General features: G+C 50.0%; 1 long non-coding RNA gene across 1 annotated transcript; it reads left to right on the top strand.

The window, feature by feature from the left end:
* The first annotated feature begins 2,970 nt into the window (after positions 1-2,970).
* LOC140001139 (uncharacterized) lies at positions 2,971-4,887 on the top strand. The gene is made up of 3 exons (XR_011806280.1): positions 2,971-3,363; positions 4,157-4,258; positions 4,814-4,887. It is a non-coding gene; the product is annotated as an uncharacterized lncRNA (long non-coding RNA).
* Positions 4,888-6,313: the final 1,426 nt, after the last annotated feature.

Below are 6,313 nucleotides of genomic sequence, written 5' to 3'. Positions count from 1 at the left end.
GCGCCCGCCCAGCCTGCACCTTGTCGGGGTGCAGCCCAGGGCTTGAGGGGACCTCACCCAGCGCTCTGGTGGCTGCCAGTCCCTGTGTGCTGGGCTCCTCGATGTCCTCGCAGAGGTCGGGCAGCTGCGAGAGGAAGCGCTTGAGGACAGGACTGCTGGGGACAGCGGCGAAGGCGTCCTGGGGCTCCACGGCATCCAGGCAGCTGAGCAGCTCCTCCAAGCCGGAGCTGTCCAGGTCGGCCGGGAGCTGGTCCTGCAGGTGCTGCAGCTGCTGGCTGTCCCCTGCCAGCTGGGGAAAGGCCTCGGCGAAGGCATCGGGGCCCAGCTCCAGCAGCTCCAGGGGCTCCTCAGGCACCTCTGCAAGTGTCGCCGCTGAGGAAAAAGCAAGCCAATGCAATCCCCCAAGCATCCCCCGCTGCCAGCTTTGCCATGGCTCCTGGGTGTGGGGCGCCCAGCGGCCGGCTGGGCCAGCCCCAAACTCACCGTCGGGCGTCGCCGTCTGGGTGCTGGCGGTCGCTGGAGCCTGGGCAGGCTCGGGGGGAGTGGGGCCGGGCAGCGGGGGCCCCTGGTCCTCGCTGAGCCCCACGGCATGCAAGCAGGGCTCCGGCAGCTGCCCCCGGCTGCTGCTGAGGGTGTGGGGCGCGGGGAGCGCCTGCCCCCGCAGCGGAAGCCCCGGCACGAGGAGTGGTGGGGGGCCGGGGTAGGCAGGGGCCTGCAGCAGGCAGGTGCCTGCGGGGTGCAGGAGCTCCCCATGGAGCACGGCCCTGGGCCCCAAGCAGAGGGGAGCACCATCCTGGGGCACCAGCGTCCCCGTCCACATCAGCAGGGGCTGGGAGACACTGGGGGCACCCACAGGAGCGCTGTGGGGGAGCTGCCCCACAGCAGGGAGCTGCCCCACGGCGGCGGCGGGGAGCTGCCCAAGCTGCAGGTGGTGCCCCTGGGCTGGGAGGTGCCCCCCAGGTGGCAGCTGCACCCTGGCGGGGAGCTGCAGCACCTGCCCCTGGACCCCCGGCCCCACGTGCCAGACGGTGGCCTGGGGCAGTGCGGAGGGGAGGGTGGGTACCTGGGGGGTCTGCAAGGGCAGCGCCATCGCTCCGGGGAGGGAGGGAAGCAGCCAGGCAGCCACCGTTGGCGGCACGGCTGGGACGACGAAGGGGGAGTTTTGCGTCTGCGGAAGCCGCGGAAGCCATCTGGGGAAACCCTCTGTGGGAAAAAGGGCGCTGGGCTGAGCTCTGGGGCGCTGGGCTCGCCAGCAGGGCCGCAGCCCCGGGAGGAGCGGGAGCCGGCTGCTGGACCTGCCATGGTGGCTGGAGAGTGGGGCGGTTGCTTGGGGAACGCGGGCAACGGGGGTTCCGTCCCAACGGCTGACCAGCCCCTCGCCGACATCTTGGGGAGGACTGCAGGCTTTGGAGCCAAGCAGGCTGCCCAGCACAAGACTTGGCCATCCCCAGCAGGCTTTCCCTCCCACGCAGCACTTGCCATGCCCAGGACGCTTCCACACCACCACTTTCCCGGCCCAAGGCTTGCCCAGCCCACGACCAGCTTCTCGGCCTCAGCGGCAGTGCCCATCCTTGCCATTTCACCGCATGGCACATTCCCAGCAACCCAGACGAAATCTGCCCCATCAACACGAAGCGTTTCTTCAGCCAAAGAGACCTCGTCCCAAAGAATTCCCCTCTCTTGGAGGACTTCTCCAAGCACTTCCTTCCCCAGGGAATGGTACCCATCCCATTCAAGACTTCCCATCCCAAGGCTTTTGCTTCCCAGGGATTTCCTGCCTAGGGAACATTGCCCATTTCCTAGCCCAATGGCTTCCCACCCCAAAGTCTTCCCATGCTGTAGCCCCGAAATGCCCCCAGAGGGCACCTGGCAGCTACTGGGAAGGAAATGAGCTCTGTCATGGTGAGCTAGCCGCTCAAGGCCCTGCTCTTTGGCCCAGGTGTCTGTGAGGCGGTGTTGGCAAGGGGTCCTGTTGTGAACATAAGAACATAACATAACAGAAGAACATAAAATCACATCAGAGAGAAAAAAATATAGAATAACAGAACGCGACATAAGAACATCAAACAAAGACAACTCTCATGATGTGGTCTGATAGGATGGAGGAGAAAGCAGAAATCCAGCAATGCTGTCTTTTCTACTCCTCAAAACCAATTCCGTTGACAACTGGGAATGCTTCCAGCTGGAAAAAAATGCCAGAATGAAGTGGAGGACTCCTTGCCATCACTGTGTTTCTGGAGCACACCTCTACCTTTCTGTCCAACAGGGGGTTCTTCTTGGGAGATAATTGCCCAACATGAAAAAACACAACCAAAGCCAGAGGACCCATCTCCGCAACAAGACGATAAATAGAAAAGACATCTCTAGATGCAGACCCCAGAGCTCCAATTCACTACGTCCCACTAGTGGAAGTTATTTTTTAGGCTTTGTTTTTAAGGCCACTGGCTGCCTCCTCCCTTATGCTGCCCATTCTCCCTGTTGTCCTGTCTTCTTTCCCCTGCATTGCTTCCTTTCCTTGGTGGACCTTGCTGAGCTCTTTGATGTTTTGTTGTATATATATGTATGAAGACATAAAACTGTTAGAGAGTGTCGAAAGAAGGGCAACAAACAAGAGGGTCTCTTTTAAGAGGGGGATTGAGGTTTGTGGCAAGGTTTTGGTAGCAATTTAGGGGCTGCACTGTGCTGGACACAGCAACAGACGCACCATAAGCCAAAGTCAGACAATAAGCCAAGGTGTGTTCACGTGTGGTTTACTGTGGTTTACGTGTGGTTTACGTATAGAAGAAAATTTTCGCCTATTGGTGAGTATACTGCAGATTTGCTGCATTGTTCTAAATTAAATAGCAAGATAAGTGATGGCATCGTAGGCTGGGAAAATATTTCTAGAGTATTAGCGCATTTTGAGCATCATTTTAACTGTTTATGCAAACATGAAGATTATTAAAATCAGTGTTTATTTAGGTCTGTATGTAAACAGGTGATCATGTTGTATAGCATGCAGTAAATCGTTTGTGAATGCTGCTTGAAGAATGAAAAGAGTAAGTCAGCTCCACAAGGAATAAATGAATTTTGTTTATTTGTGCAATGCAGAGATTAGAATTAGACCAACAGCATGGAACCAAAGTCTTGCTCTGTGCCTTTTATCTGTAGGACAGTTCATGGAGGCTTCAGCAGCCCTATCTGTTTTCTAGCACTCTGAAATGTCCTCTGTGGTGCTGCACCCAGTTGAAAGCCTGCACTGATTGTGATGAACTTTCCTAACAGGAGGCACGGGTCCTTCATCGGACGCTGGCTGGGGATGTATGCTGCAATGCAGGCAGATGATGCTGGCCCAAGCACTGATCTGCAGACACTTAGGGAGAGGTGAGTGCTGGTCCTGAGGGAACTTCGGTATTGTCTGCAGACGCTTCTTCATAAGTACTCCATTAAAAGCACAAACCCTGAATTTATTAGTGAGACTTCCTTTGATGCCCTGGTAACAGTTCCTAATGAATCAATTCATATTCAGCTGGGTGAAATCATCCCAGCCTGAAGCAGAGAAATAGGCATAGAAGGAGAACAAATGGGGAATCCTGTCGCCATTATTTTATAAACCTTTTAGTGTAACACCCAAGTTGAGGCCAAGGGAAAACCTGCCACCGTGGGACAGTGCTCTTACCCTTCTCTTCACTACTCACTTGTCAGCAGCACGAGGTCCAAACCCCCCTGGTGCAAGCTCGTAAGCATGCATGTCACATCCCAGGATGCTGCCAGTGGAGTGTTTGGACTTTCTGTATGGATCTTATGTTGTTATTTAATGGGTGCTTAGAAATCCAACAAGGTCTAAACACAGCCTGTAGTTTTAAATAATCTTGGAAGCTCAGAGATACTGGAATGGCTATCAACACGCAGCATGATCCGTCAGAATATGTTTGCAGTTGATGTTTTTGTTTTGTTTTATTTTCCCTGTTTTTACAATCTAGCCTATGATGATAAAGGGCAGCTTGATGATAAATAACAAGCTTGGAATTCTAGGAGCTCTACACAAAACGTAAATATTCGAGATGAATTGAAATGTCTTTTAACATCTCATTATAAAGCTTTCTGCTGTCTAGACATTTGATCAGTGTAATGAAAACGTCACCATTTTTTATTCTATATCAATTTTTCCTTTCAGATTGGCAATGGGAAAAACACAAAAAACAACCAGAAGAATATCACAGAATCCTACGATGCTTTCTCGACAGGAAGGCTTGCTGTTATTCAATCCACCAGATGGGTAAGAACAAACATAAACTTTCAGGTTTTTTCCACTGAAATTTCTACTGTGTTGAATCACTAATTTGCAGTATGTTAATTCATAATTTTAAAAAGTGGATGTGAAGACAATGTGTATGCTTATACAAAAATGAAAAGGTATGCAGATGGGCGCAAAGACTAGTAGTACAGAAACATTCCCTGAGACCTAAATAAAGCCATGTACTAGAATCTAGCTCTTGATAAACTCTGTAAGCCTTGGGTACCAGAGTCAGTAATGTTAGAATAGACAGTCTTGTAGCTTATTGCTGTAATTTGTAATAAGGGGCACTAACATTTGTTAACTTGTAATTCTCATTATAGTTTAGAAGCCTTTTGTTTATTAAAGAAACTGGCACTCCCTAAGTTTTGAAAAGAGCATAGATTGAGAAAATAATTGTTATTGCTAAATACAGATTGCAGTTACTCTAGAATGTTTGACAGTCACGGTGTTTACTGTATATTGTTCCCACATTCTTTATGGTCTCATTTTTCTTTGATTTTGTGTACGTGTGTCTTTTTTTCACTATGAAAACAGCACAGGTGGGTGTTGGAGAGGGGAAGTCAATTGGAGAATGGTTTGGACCAAATACAGTTGCTCAAGTACTAAAGTAAGTGAGATCATACCAGTCTCATTCAGAACGTACTCCCCTGGGGCAGCCAAGACAAGGCCCAGGCAGAGTTTTGAAGGCTGCATCTCCCCCTGTCCCACAGTCAGGAATGTACTTGCCATCTATTTACAAGTGCAGCATGGAATGTCATGCCACAGCTCGGTGTGCAGGTACTGAGTTGGGAATGGGTGACCTCTAAATTTTAATAAAGGAAGAGCCTGAGGAGAAGAAACTGCAGGAAAGTCTCCTGCTATGCCGTCTGCATGCCCTCACCAGTCACACCACAGATGTATATTCCTTTCTGCACAGTGGCACAGCTCTGGCAGGTCGAGAGTGCCACCGTGTAGGTCGGAGTGGTGGTGTGAAACATCAGAGAGAAGCCATCTCGGCTGAGGAGGGAACTGAGCTGCAATTCCTCCCTTTCTGAGCAGCAGTTCTGCCAGCAAGGCTACTGGATAAAGATGGGCAGCTCCTCATAGTCTGGGAGCCACACTGAAAGGAACTGAGGCTGCTCAGTTCTCCAGGGGTACGTGGAGGTGTCTTACCTCAGGCAGGGGCTAGGCTACAGGTCCTGCGAGCTCAGCAGCAAGTCTTTGACACCCTGGAACAGGCACATGATCTGAAGAGGGAGGGGAGCTGAAGCATGCCCTGGACTCCAGATCTTTCATGGCCAAGTTTTTCATGGTGAAACGCTCACCCCCATTTCTTTCTGGCTTATTTGAAACAGCTAATTCTGCCAGTGCAGCTTAAGAGTGTAGCTCCCTTCCCCAAAGGTTTGGATTTTGCAGAAGTGGACATAAAACTGTGTGCTGCTGTCTCCCACTGAAGTTTTGGTGCCCCAAACCCTTAGCTGATTTAGTTTTTAATGCCCCATTTCTGCTGTGCATGCAGGCTCAGGCAGAAGTAATTCCACTGAATTCAGTGGAATTTCTTAAGCAAAAAGTAATCTGCAAAACTGGCATAGGAATTTTTTTCTTTTCCAGATGAGAAAAGACACAATTGGGCAAGAACCCATTGCAGAGACTGTCGAGTGCAATAAAAAGTAATAAACTTGATGTAGTTGGACTGTTACTGTCACTGCACTTAGCAGTAAGACAAAACAGTTTGCACATGGTGCAGCGCATATGTTTTTCCTGGTACCACTCAGTACCTATTTTTCTAAAGATATTAAACATTTAATGTTTAAAGTTTTCTTTTTCTTACATGGAGACTTTAAAAAATGCAGAAAGGATGTTTTTTCTTAAGAAAAAAAAAAAAAATGGTTCTGAGTGTAAAGCTGCCCTTTTGATCCAACTAGTTTATATTAATTAGTACCTTAATGTTTTCTAGGAAGCTTGCTTTATTTGATGAATGGAATTCATTAGCAGTTTATGTATCTATGGGCAATACGGTGGTCATTGAAGACATCAGGAAGTGACACCTCATCA

This window comes from Anas platyrhynchos, chromosome 38 (assembly GCF_047663525.1).
Source record: "Anas platyrhynchos isolate ZD024472 breed Pekin duck chromosome 38, IASCAAS_PekinDuck_T2T, whole genome shotgun sequence".
Taxonomy (NCBI): domain Eukaryota; kingdom Metazoa; phylum Chordata; class Aves; order Anseriformes; family Anatidae; genus Anas; species Anas platyrhynchos.
This window is presented reverse-complemented; position numbering and strand designations above follow the sequence as displayed.